The 13,443-nt window shown below is 31.5% G+C and overlaps 1 protein-coding gene across 5 annotated transcripts in view; it reads right to left on the reverse strand.

Moving 5' to 3' along the window:
• The window catches only part of CCSER1 (coiled-coil serine rich protein 1), a 1,368,919-nt gene that overhangs the window by 868,005 nt on the left and 487,471 nt on the right, over positions 1–13,443 (reverse strand). The window lies entirely within an intron of this gene.

Genomic DNA, 13,443 nt, shown 5'->3' on the forward strand with positions numbered 1-13,443 from the left:
GTTAAATTTGACTAATCCCTGGCCAAGGAAATCTATAAAGTTCTTAATGTTTTCCAAGAACAGGTAGTAAATGAAAAAGCTTCATAATATTAGAAAATTAACCTTATGTTTCAAAACAGACTTAGGGTTGAAAAACAACAAACATATGTTGGGATGCAGAATTTTCAGCAGATACTGAATTAGCCCATACCTTATCTATAACCAAGAGTCCAAGTCATGCTACATATCCAAAGAGTTAAATGAAACAAAACAACATGCTGACTGTAAACTTTCTGCAAAGCCGTAAGTAATAAATAAATATTATAATTCAGGTAACAGTGCATTAGAATTAAATTTCATCCTACATTACATTATTAAATGGTTTAAATCATATGCAGTAAATCTAGACACAATGCCACCTTGAGGGAAAGCTAAATTGTTTGGGGAAGATGAAGATGGAATTGTGTGTTCGTTGAAACAGAAGCTAAGAAAATCATTTATGTAACAGAATCTCTTGCAAAAAAATCATTTAAAAACAGACTTATATTTCAGCAAACATTTATAAATATTTTTAAAAGCAAATTTTTTTTAAAAACTCAGAATTTGGGGATCCCTGGGTTGCTCAGCAGTTTAGCGCCTGCCTTCGGCCCAGGGCATGATCCTGGAGATGCGGGATCGAATCCCACATCAGGCTCCCTGAATGGAGCCTGCTTCTCCCTCTGCCTGTGTCTCTGCCTCTCTCTCTCTCCCTGTCTCTCATGAATAAATAAATAAAATCTTAAAAAAAAAAAACTCAGAATTTTTGAAAGATTTTTAAATTGAAAACTTGGTACTGTATTTGGATGTATTATTTATTCATTGATATCTGTTCAAAATTTACTATAAAATTGTGCAATTTGATCAGAGATTTAGAAAGGTGAACAAGCAGTATTTAAGAAATCTGTGAGCCACCAAAGTATGTCTGCCACAAATCTGGGGCTTAAGGATTATCCTTCAGCTCTGAAGGATTCAAGAAACAGAAATACCAAAATCAAGGGCCAGTTCTAGAAGAAATAAGAATCATAAATGTGTTATCAAAATGGGAATCCAATTTCAATCTGTTTTGAATTTAGTGCTAGAGTTTAGAATTAGTGCTAGAATAAGTTATTTTAAGATGTTTTAATTAATTAATTAATTAATTAATGAGAGACAGAGAGGCACAGACATGCGCAGAGGGAGAAGCAAGATCCCTGAGGGAACCTGATGTGGGTCTTGGCCCAGGACCCTGGGATCATGCCCTGGTGGAAGGCAGATGCTCAACCACTAAGCCACCCAGGCATCCCTGTTTGTTTTTTAAAGGAGGGAAGGAGAGGGGAGAGAAGGGAACTAACATTTATTTAGACCTCTCCATTGCCAGACACAATTTAAATCTAATTTTCATAATAAAATTTATAATAATTTTTATCCCCTCATTATATATGAGGAAACCAAATGCTCATAAAAACAGCTGAATAAAATGGAATAAAATAATATTGTTAAATTTCTATAAATCTAAGACTTGAATGCAAGGTTTGCTCAATGACAAATCCATGATATTTATTTCACTGGTGGGCCTCAAACTTTGTAATGATAGTAAAATGATAACTAAGACATATTGAGAATTTCCTATGGGTCCTATACTGTTCAATGCATTTTAAGCAAATTAATACACATAATATTCTCAACAAATCTAAGTGATATGTTAATATTATTATCTCCAGAGTTTAACTGGCCTGGAAACATTCAGCTAATAGGTGAAGCAATGGAATTTAGACTATATATTCTGGTTCCTCAAACCAATGCTCTTAACTACACAATACCTCTTCATGATAATTTAATCATGTCTCTCTGAAGTAGTATGGAATGACAGGCTCAGGACAAAATCCAAATCTGGCCTTCTGCCTATTTTTTGTAAATAAGGTTTTATAGGACACTAGCTGTGCACATTTGTTTATATTATATGGCTTCTTTCTTACTACTTATCACTAGGTTGGATTGCAATGCAGACTTTATGGCCAGGAGTATAAATAGAAAAAAGTTAGCTGAACCCTAATTAAGACCATGGATAACAAAACATTTATATGATTTTGAGGAAAGTGAATCAAATCTTTCTTAATAATTAATTATTCATTTTAAATTCCTCATCTTCTTTAATTTACAGAGCTGTCTAATCAAAGAGAACATGACAATGTATTTGTTTTCATACCTAGTTGTCATAAAGATAATTTGAATCATTTTGGTTTTAATAGCTACTCCTCTAAAACATAACAAAAAATAACCTATTTAAAACTATAATATTTGAAGTAGCAAACATCTATATTTCTATTAGCAATTTTTTTCTATTAGTAAATTTACACTAAAATAAAGGCAATAGTTTTCTCAGGTTTTTATTTTCATTAAAGTTAAAATGAAATAATTAAGGGAATGACTGCCCTCCATCTAAATAAGTCACTAGATGCTAAAATACTTAGCTCATTTGTAAAACTTTAAGATTTATATTTTTCCAAGCAATTGTATTATGTTATCTAAATGTGTAACACCATATTTTATATACTCATTGATTAAAAATAGGCATTTTCACTGTAATTAAATAGCCTTTGTTTCTGATTTTCAAACAAAAGCAAAACACAATTTCAGTAAAAATGTGTCTCAGAGGAATACAATTGCAGGCTTTCCACAGCATCATTTGCTTAAGTGGCTCTCTGCTCTCCTCTCTCCCTTCCCCACCAGAAGTGCTGAACACTCAAGAGTATCCCCTGGAGATTCTGCAGGGTGCCATCTGCTGTGTATCTTCTATGTTGCAGCCTGAAATTCTTGATGCCAGATTTAGTCCATCAAATTACAATAGTATGTGAGTTGTATTACAACTGAGACATTAATGCTGGATTCATGAAGAAAAGAGAAAGTTAGACATGCATAGCAAAACCATATTAGTGGATATTTAATTAATTACTGAATACGATTATACACAACCACAGTGTTCAGGTATAATGAGGGTGGCATTTGTTTTTAAACTCTGGGTTGTAGTCTTTTAGGTTTTGTTTGTTTGTTTTTAATAAGAAATAAAAGAGTACTCATGACTAGCAGATAATATAAGTACAAATACCAGGAAAGAATCCATTGCCTGATAAGTGTAAGTTTTCTCACCTTGATCTCACTGCCTTTTTATTTTGACATCAAATAAGTATTACAAGATACACTGATCACAAAGCAGTAGCCAACATATTTCTGCAATTTAGCAAGCAGAAAAATACACAGCTAAGTAATGTAGGGGATGGGATTGGTGGACAGGATGTCATTTAGGGTATGAATAATTTGGAAAAACTGTTTCTTTTGGAAAAATTGAGTTTCTTTTTATTCAACATTAAACACATGCAAGAAAATATTATGTGTTTGTAATGATTTTGAAAGAAACACACAAGGAAAGGTACTGCTTGTATAATGATTGATACCTACAAGTCCTCCTTCATCTTCTCCTTAATTCTACACTTTTACCTCTCTCCCACTCACTAACTCTACATAGGTATGTAATCTTACCTTGAATATCATGTTTAACATCTCCATACTTCTTTTTGTGACTTTATTATATATTAGTACTATTAGCATATTAGTGTATGTTATATATATATGAATATACACACAAATATAGTATATATATTCTTTATTAGTATTTCACTTTGCATATTTAATTTAAACTCCATATACTGTATGAATTTATCTGTGATTTGGTTTTTGTGCTCAAAATGCTCTTTGTGTGACATACTAATACATGAACATTAAACATTCTATTACATGAACATATTATAATCAGGGAGACTAATGCAGTACAAGTACTTTGGAAAAAATATTATTGAGTGATTTTGAACGTTCAGTTAGTTACTCCATTTCTGAAAGAGACCATATTTTCATGGAGAGACTAGCAGCTTGCCCAAAGTTAAATGAGAGAACTGATACTAAAATTTGAGAAGTCTGTTCCAATACAGACCAGTATATGTGATAACTATGCTATGTTTTCTGTGCAGTATAATAACCTTAAGTAATATAAGTAACAGTTTTTAAAAGAGAAATAATACTCCAATATGATGGGTACTCATGTAAAATGGACTTTTTTGATCATTCTTAATTAGCCTAATAAAATTTATAATATTTTCCAAAACTAAACATGTCATACTTTAAAATATATATAATTTAATATTATTATATGTATAATTATCTATCTATATATATATCTGTATATACCTCTTTTACTAGGGGAGAGGGAGAGAGAAAGAGAGAAAATCTTAAGCAGGCTCCATGCCCAGCATGGAGCCAACATGGGGCTCCACTATGAGATCATAATCTAAGTTGAAATCAAGAGTTCGACATTCAACTGACTGAGCCACCCAGGTGCTCCATCTTAAAATACATTTTAAAATTATTTCAGGACATGCATTATTCATTTTCATATCCTTCAAATTCAAATACCAATGCTTCGTAAATAAATGAACCAATAATTTAACAACTGAGAACCAGGTGGAAATGGTTACTATTTCTATTCTAGGCTGTTGTTTTATAAATGAACACTTTGAATAGGCCATTTTATTCACTGAAATTCCTAATGCTTAGGTAATATACTTTTGGAATTAATGGGTTTCCAGGATCCATTACTTATCTTTTCTTGTCATACTTACTTCTCAGCACTATCCCTCAGGTTGGCATTCTTGAAGCCATATTTTCTCTTGGCTTCTTGACAGTATGCTTTTTGTATTCTTCCATCTTATTGGACACTCTTTTTCTTTATTTTCTTATCATCAAATATTGGAGCATCCTGCTCTGGTTTTAGGTACAAGTTCTCTCTTCCATAGCTTAAACAGAATCTATATAATCTTGAATATTCAATCTATATATGTCTAGCCCTAATCTTTCTGGGTTTGTAGACATAGTAATTTGAATTTCTACTTGACATATGTCCTTACATGTCTAAATAAACACCTCAACCTTAATCTGGCCAAAACAGAGCTCTTCTTTCCTTTCTGTCTCATGCAGGTTACTCCTCTCCTGGTCTTCCTAGTCTCAGGAAGTGGCAAGAACAGGCTGGTTACTCAAATTACAACTGTCAGTTACCCTTGCTTTTCTCTTTCCATTATCACCTGATTCCAAATCACAACAATTATTGTTGGCATTGCTCTCAAATGAAATCACACATGTTTTCCCTTCTCACTGCCTCAACTGCTACCACCAGGGTCTATTACCATTATTTCTTACCTGTAAAATCCTTTCTAAAAATTGACAGAAAATAGAAATTCAATTGACATGTCATAGCTCTTTAGCCAAAGAATATCAATTCAAAGATACTACACCACAACTGAAAGCCCAGAAAACCATAAATGACTATAATACTTCTACCTTTAGTTTCAAATAGTATAACCTTTATTAACAATGATTAATATTCAATTATTATTCAAGAATACAAATTTTGTCCTACTAAAAAGCATTTACTAGTATAGTTCCAAGTGTTTACGAATTTTCTTATATATGTCACCTGGCTTGACATAGTCATTAATAATCACATAAACAAGATAATTACAGTAGCTCATGTTCATGGATACTTTCTCCATACTCTCACTGTAACGACCTGCTATAAACATTTTGTTTATTGTCCAAATAATCCTATGGGATAATTAGTAAAGTTGCATATGATGAAACAGAGACTCAAAAACCTTAATCAATTTATAGCAGCTATTAAATGGCAGAAATGAGAACCACCCCAGATCTTGATGATTTCAAACACCAGTGATTTTTACCAATCTAATATACTTCCTCCAGTGGGACTTTGTTAGTGAAATGGGGCTGGAAATTAGGAAATAAGTTTTCTCTGCCTTTTCTAATCTGTCATAGACGGCTGTTAAAAGTTAAGTTACTTAAATAACAGAAGAGCCATGGAATTATACTTTCTATCCCTTCTTATGTATTTTCCAGGATCAATTTTATAGCCTCATAGAGCCAGCCTCATATAAGCAAAACATTCTTATTCAGAAACCTATACATTCTCAGTGAATCAAAGATATGTCATTATCTAAGCCAGAGATTTCACATACTGTATAGAAATAGATACATTGCTTTGTATGAATACTGTGTTATATTGTCTTTTTTAAACTTACATTACTTTAAAATGAGAAGAAAATTAAGTTCTCATAACAATTTGTAAGAATTGAAAATAATGCCCTAAATCCATCTGCATGATAAATGGTCAAACTTTATTTACAGGTCTCACAAAAGGAGGACAGAAACTCCACAAAATGGAAGCATTGACAATGGAGCTATCAGTTATGTGATGATATTCCATGTGTTGTCACATTTAGTTTAATTTGATGAACTTTGATAAAAACATAAGCCTATGTAACAACTATGCCAATCCAGATTGTAACCATTTTTTATACCATAGAAGTTTATTTGTTAGATGTAGAGTTATCCTTTTTTTTTAATTTTTAGTTTTTAAGTTTTACTTTTTTTTTTTTTGATGTAGAGTTATTCTGAAATATAGAAAGGTTATGCTGCAGAATACCTAGTTCAGCCAAACAAAAGGTGTCCTGTTGAAGGTTTTAGGGTATGTCTCACAGACCCACTCAACCAAACAATTAAAATCTTAAAGGGGTTGTTTGTCAGCTACTTCAAGTTAAAGGACTTATTTTGAAGACATGTGGCTTTTGTCTAATGGAATGTCTACTGGAATGGATTCCAGGACTTATTTTGGAAACATGTGGCTTTTGTCTAATGAATGTCTACTGGAATGGATTCTTATTTCTAATAAGAATCACAAGAAATGTAAAAATAATTGAATAAAATTTTATTCATAGAAACATTCTGCAATTTGGATTTAAAGGGACAGAAACAGTGCAAAATGAAAATTGATCTCTGGAAATCAACATCTCCAAGCACACATAAGAATGGGATAACTATTCAGAAGCAAACATTTGCTAATTTTATATATATATATATATTAAGGAGAAGAAAAGAAAAGAAAAGAAAGAAAAGAAAAGAAAAGAAAAGAAAAGAATGAAAGAAAGAAAGAAAGAAAGAAAGAAAGAAAGAAAGAAGGAAAGAAAGAAACAGACAGACTTGGAGGACAAACCAAGAATACAGAGGGCAGAACTAAAAACCATGAAGAATCATTCCCAGGCTGTAAGTCTGAAACAAGAAACTGCTAACCTATGCATTAGTTCCTAAGTCTTGAAGTGGAGAACTGAATTGTGTTGCTATACTTAAGCCTTATCTACAACTCCCATGTTTTACATCATGAGATTCTGATGCTGTAATAAAATGATACTTTGGGTGGCCTTGGGAGGGGTAAGTGTACTTTGCACTGTGAGGGAAGCATCACTGGGGGCCAAAAGGTATAGCAGCTTGGACAGCAGAGACCACAAAGTTTTTCATCTCCTGGTACCCACACCTTTGTATAGTGCCCTCACACAATAATAACAAGGCTGGCTTTTATTTCCAATAAATTTCACAAAAGTGATGACATGTTACTTCCGAGACTAAATTATAAAATGACTGCTAATTTTGTATCACTCTCTTTTTCTTGGATTGTACACTCTTGGGAATCCACTTGCTATGTTGCCTACACAGTGAGAAACTGAAGCTCTGGCTATCAGTAGTGTAGAACTGAGTTCTCCGAAAAACAGCATATGAATGAGGTAGGAAGTGAATCTTCAAAAACAGTCAAACTTCCATATGACTGCAGCCATGTCTGACATTTTGAGTGCAACCTCATGAGAAGCCTTCAGACAGAATGGGTAGATAAGCTGCTCTCAAAATCCTGACCACAGAAACCATAACGAACATTTGTTGTTTTCAGGCACTACATAATTGCTCTGGGGAGCAATACATACTTTTATTGCACTTTTAATTTTGTATCCTTGAACCAGGCTAAAATCATGTTTTATTATTCCTACTAGGTTCATTATTAACTTTTTCATAGATTTCCTAGAAATGTAAATATAAACAACTATATAATCTATTGATAGAAGTAGTTTTATATTTTCTCTCTAATATTAAAGTTTTTAATGCTTTTTCTTGCTTTATATCTAGCTAGGGCTTTAAAACAAAGTTCATTAAAAGTGTTGAGAGTGGACACCCTTACCTTGCTAATAATATTAAGGAGAAGCTTAGTTTCATATCATTAAATATGAATACTAACTGTAGGAATAGAAGTTCCTTTCTACTAGTAGTGTGTTGAGAGGTTTTATTTTTTATCCATAAACTGATGTTCAATTTTTTCAAATGTGCTTTCTTCATGTATTTATATAATCACATGCTTTTTCTTTCTTTTAGCTCATTAATGTGGCAAATCACATTGATTAGTTTTAGAATGTTAAACAAAACTTGTACTCTTGTAATAAAACCAACTAAGTCATTGTATATTTGTATGTTGCTCAATTTTATTTAATAATTTTTAAAAGACCTTCACATCTAAATTTATAAAGGGAATTTTTCTGTTATTTCCTTTTACTTGTAAAGATTTTCCCAGATTTTTATAATAGGTTTATACGGCCATATCTAACAGGCTAAGATATGTATTCCGGTATTTCCTGATTTTTTTTTCTATAATGTTAGTCTTAAGTTTTCTTAAATACTTGATAAAATTCAGCATTGAAGCTCCTGGGCTTAGATTTTTCTTTCTTAATAATAGTATCTATTTCTTTAATATAAATTGGAATATGCAGACTTTTATTTTCTTACTGTGTCACTTTGAGAAGTTAGATTTTTTCAAGAGATTTGTGCTTTTCATCTATATTGTTACATTTATTGTCATACTGTTGTTAAGAGTATTCCCTCGTTTTCCTTCCAGTGTCTTTAGGATTTGTACTGATTATTCCTGCCTTTACTCATTGATGAGATTGGTGTTACTTGTTTTTTCTTTGTTGTTCTTCTTTTATTCTTCTACAGTCTATTTCTTTTAACCTCTCAAAAAAATTGGGTTTCATAAATTTTCTATTCCTATTATCTCTTTTCAATGTTATTAATTTTGTTCTTCATGTTCCTGTTACTTCATGTTCAATTTGTCTTTTTTTCTGGGTTCTTAAAGAAGAAACTTAGATCATCAATTATCACACTTTTTTCCTTTAAGTAAAGACTTTTAAAACTATAAATTTTCTTCTAAACATGATTTCAATTATATACCACAAGTTTTGGATTATCATATTATGTTATCATCATCATTATCATCTCACTTGAAACACTAAAATTCCCCTCAAGGTTTTTACATTGATCCATTAGATATATAGATATTTGTTGTTCAATTTCCAATATTTAATGTTTCTCTAGCTATATTATCATTCCTGACTCCTAATTTAATTCCATTGTTCTCAATATATAGATATATGTACAATGTCTAAACTTGAAATTTATTGAGATTTCTTTTATGACCCAGCATATACTCTGTCTTGGTGATGTTCCATATGGATTTGAAAAGACTGTATAATTCTATTATTAATTGCAATAGTCCATAAATGTCAATGAGATTAAAGAAATTGGTAATTTTCAAATCTCCTGAAACTTTTCGATTTTATCAATTCTTAACAGAGTTAAAATCAACTATGATGTGAATTTGTCTATTTCTTCATTTAGTCCTGCCAGATTTTGCACCATATATTTACAAGCTACATAAACAGGCCATCCACATGTATAATTATGGTTTCCTGATGAATTGACTCTTTTATCAGTTTGAAATATAGGACTTTGATTGGGGTAATACGTCTTATATTTGTATCTATCTGACAGTACAACCATTCATTTTCTGGTGTTTGCAGTTATAATGGCACATCTTTTCCCAAGTTTTACTTTAAACACATTTTTTAAGCAAGCACAAACAAACAAACATAAAGCAGAGAAAAGAAACTTGTGATTTTAGTATTTTTAAAAGAGAAATACAAAAAGAAGTTTAATTATTTGACTGCTATCGACATTTACATGGGTAATTACTTGCTTTGGGTAAAATTCCTTACTTTAAGATTGTCCACTATTGCTTTTCCTGTCTATAATTATCTATTACTGGAGTTAGTATTCTATAGGCTTTTCATCTGCTCTTGAAATGTGTTGATAGCAAATATGTCAGTGATAAATTCGTTGGAATCATTTTATTGAAATGTGCTTAACCCTCCCCCCAAAAACAAAAAAAGCCCAAAACTCTTAAATGCCCAATGAATAATGAATGGTGAAGTTAAAAGCACTCCAAATCACCATATACTTGTTAAGCATATTTAAAATTTAAAAATAAGAAAAATACCTTTGAAATGTTCCATTATTATTTTTGGAGATAATAAAATTAAATAGTTTGAGCTATTAGGTTGTTGAGAAAAGAAAAATGAAAATAGGTAAGAACACTTTAGTTAATTACAAACTTAAATATTTATGGCTTTGTAAATTATATTGATTCTCAAATAAATTCTTCTCTGATTTTCACTAATCTAGCTTTATTATGAGAACAGACTCCTCTCAGGACATTAACTTCTCGTTTTATATGTTTAACATTTATCTAACTTTTCCCCCTTTCTTTTTTTCTTTTTTTTTTTCCCTTTGATGTCTCATGATTCAGGAAATTTGCTAGGTAGATTCTCAGATCTTATTTGTTAAATATAAACTAAAAAAGGCATAGGTAATAGTAGGAGATTATAAGCAATCTTAGATAAATATTTTTATTAGCTGTTATCTTTCTAGAAATTATACTACTCATCTCACCTGAAATCTCTTCCCAGTAGACTTCTTGATTAGTTACTACAGGATGAACAAATTTCATAAGAGAGTGACAAAAAGAGAACAGAGCAAACTAAAAGGGAAGAGAACAGAAACTTTCTCTGTAAATATTAAACATTTTCTTCTTATACAGTTGATAGAATTATGTGGAATAAATTAACAAAAGAGAAAGTAAAAAATGACATAGTTTTCCCCCTTGCTACATTTTTTTATCACTAGGCTGAAGAATAAAATAACAATAAAATTTCTAAGGGTTCAAGTCAGTCTTTTTTTTTTAATAAAGGAGTTAATGTTTGGATTTGTTTGGAACATGCATGTGCATTTTAATAATAGAAACTAATCTTCAAAAGGGGGACAAAATTAAAAGTGTGAGATTCCATTCAAATTATCCACATTTAACCCGCCTCAAAATTAAAATTTAAGGCATCAACAGAGCACCACTGGGAAAAATCTCAAATAGGAGCATTTTTTACTGGGATATATTCAATTCAATTCATCAACTCCTTTTTAATTTAAAACTCAAATAATTGAAATCTTCTTCAGTTAAAAACTAATCTGTATATAAAAGTAGGACTACTATGCATCATAAAAAATAATTAAAATAGGAATAATTGTTCTGTATTAAAACAGGTATTATTAAAGACAAGTAATTAGTATTAAGCTCTAATTAAGTAATGAAATATATATTGCCTTTTGAAAGTTCCTGGCTTAGAGAACATTTTTTATAAATTTATTTATTTAAGTAATCTCTACATTTAACTCAAATTCACAACACTGAGATCAAGGGATCCCTGGGTGGCTCAACGGTTTAGTGCCTGCCTTTGGCCTAGGGTGTGATCCTGGAGTCCTGGGATCGAGTCCCATGTCAGGCTCCCTGCATGGAGCCTGCTTCTCCCTCTGCCTGTGTCTCTGCCTCTCTCTCTCTCTGTGTCTCTCATAAATAAATAAATAAAATCTTTAAAACAAAACAAAACAAAAAAAACAACACAGATCAAGAGTGCATGTTCTACCGACTGAGCCAGGGGCCTAGAGAATATTTAAATAAACAATTTTCTTTAAAGGCATCTATTAAAAAGACAACTATAACAGTTGTCTATGCTAATCATATCATAATATTGCTTTTCTTGTTGACAATAAAGAATAACACCCCCGCTCTCTGAATGGGCTTAACGAACATGTAAACATTGCTCATTATTCAACAGCTTTAAAAACCAATTCTCTTCAGTTTCTTCAAATATTCTTTAATGAATATAAACAAATGGAAGTATAAAAACAAGCTCAATATATTCAGAACACTGACTCTATAGTGAATATCACTGAATGTTTTTAAATTATAAAATTAAATACCCTTTGACATTCTCTGCCAGTTTTTCCTACTTTCCTTTTACTTGTTGATTTTTTAATTAAAACTCAGACCAAGGGAGAGTTAGAAAGCTCTAGCTGAGTAGTTGGACATTACAGACTTTGAGATTAATATCTTTTAAAACAACAAATGTTATTAAGCTTGCTTTGTTCAAAGAGATTCAGGCTGCATGGTAAGTCAGAGGTCAGGGAGCTTTGACAAGTGCAGCAAAACACTTATGTTGTCAGTATGGAAACCACACAGTCATACATACAGTGTGCTCTTAAATATTTAACAGGCTTACCAAAAATTAAAAGCTCTAATTTAAAGTGTTTGTCAATTTCTGTGGCATAGTATTCCCATGTGGCTGATTTCAAGCTACCAAAATGACATAAATGAACCTAATATTGGAAAATATGCACAAGAGCTCTTACAGAGTATTTCCACATATAGATCCAATAGATATAAATAATTAATAGAATATAGTAAAATAAATAGAAAATAATGGGTTTTGACTATTGGTTACCCTACTAAAATATAATGTGCTCCATTATAAATGCATATAATTTAATTTTTATGCCTGTCCTTAACTCGCCCCTTATAAAATTCCTGAAATTCTAACAGTGATCAAATATAAAAGCACTACTCCTGCACACGTCTCTGTACAGATTCTAGACACAAAACCACTCAACAATATAAAGTGGTATGGAATGCAGATATCTTATCCAGTTTTACTTTAACAGCTGAGAAGAACACTAGACCAAAGGCCCCCAAAAGTCTCTGGTATCATTTCTCTTAAATTCCCTTCTCTCTTCTTAATTCCATTTCTGGCCTCTAGTGGTAGCTGCTAGCAGTATTATTACCTAAGTGTTTGAAAAGCTAATTATTAGTGATCATCTTTGTAAAGGAGCCATACTACTACTCATTCTAAATAGTTATATTTTTCTCTTCTCACATTATTTATTATTGACTCCTATCAATTAATACAAATCAATTGAACAATAATGGGATATAGTAAAAACTCACTAACTTTGGAGTCAGAAATCTCAGGCTGTTGTCTTGAATTCACACCTAGTAGAGGAAAGTCATTTAAAATTTCTGACCTCTCACTTTACATGTTTGAAACAATATTAATATGTATATAGTTTATAGAAATCCCCCCAAAAACAGTATTGGCATTATAAAAATAAATCCATAACATACTTAAAATCCTAAAAAAATAGCTGATTACTGGGCATAAAGAGGAAATAATCCATTACGCATTTTCCTAACTAATTCATCATCTGAGCACAGACTATAGGAGGGCAACTGTATTCAGTGAGCAAAAATCAGTCAGACATTCAGATTAGATTTTTCTAGACTGATTATTA

The sequence above is a fragment of the Vulpes vulpes genome, chromosome 4, assembly GCF_048418805.1.
Source record: "Vulpes vulpes isolate BD-2025 chromosome 4, VulVul3, whole genome shotgun sequence".
Classification (NCBI taxonomy): Eukaryota; Metazoa; Chordata; class Mammalia; order Carnivora; family Canidae; genus Vulpes; species Vulpes vulpes.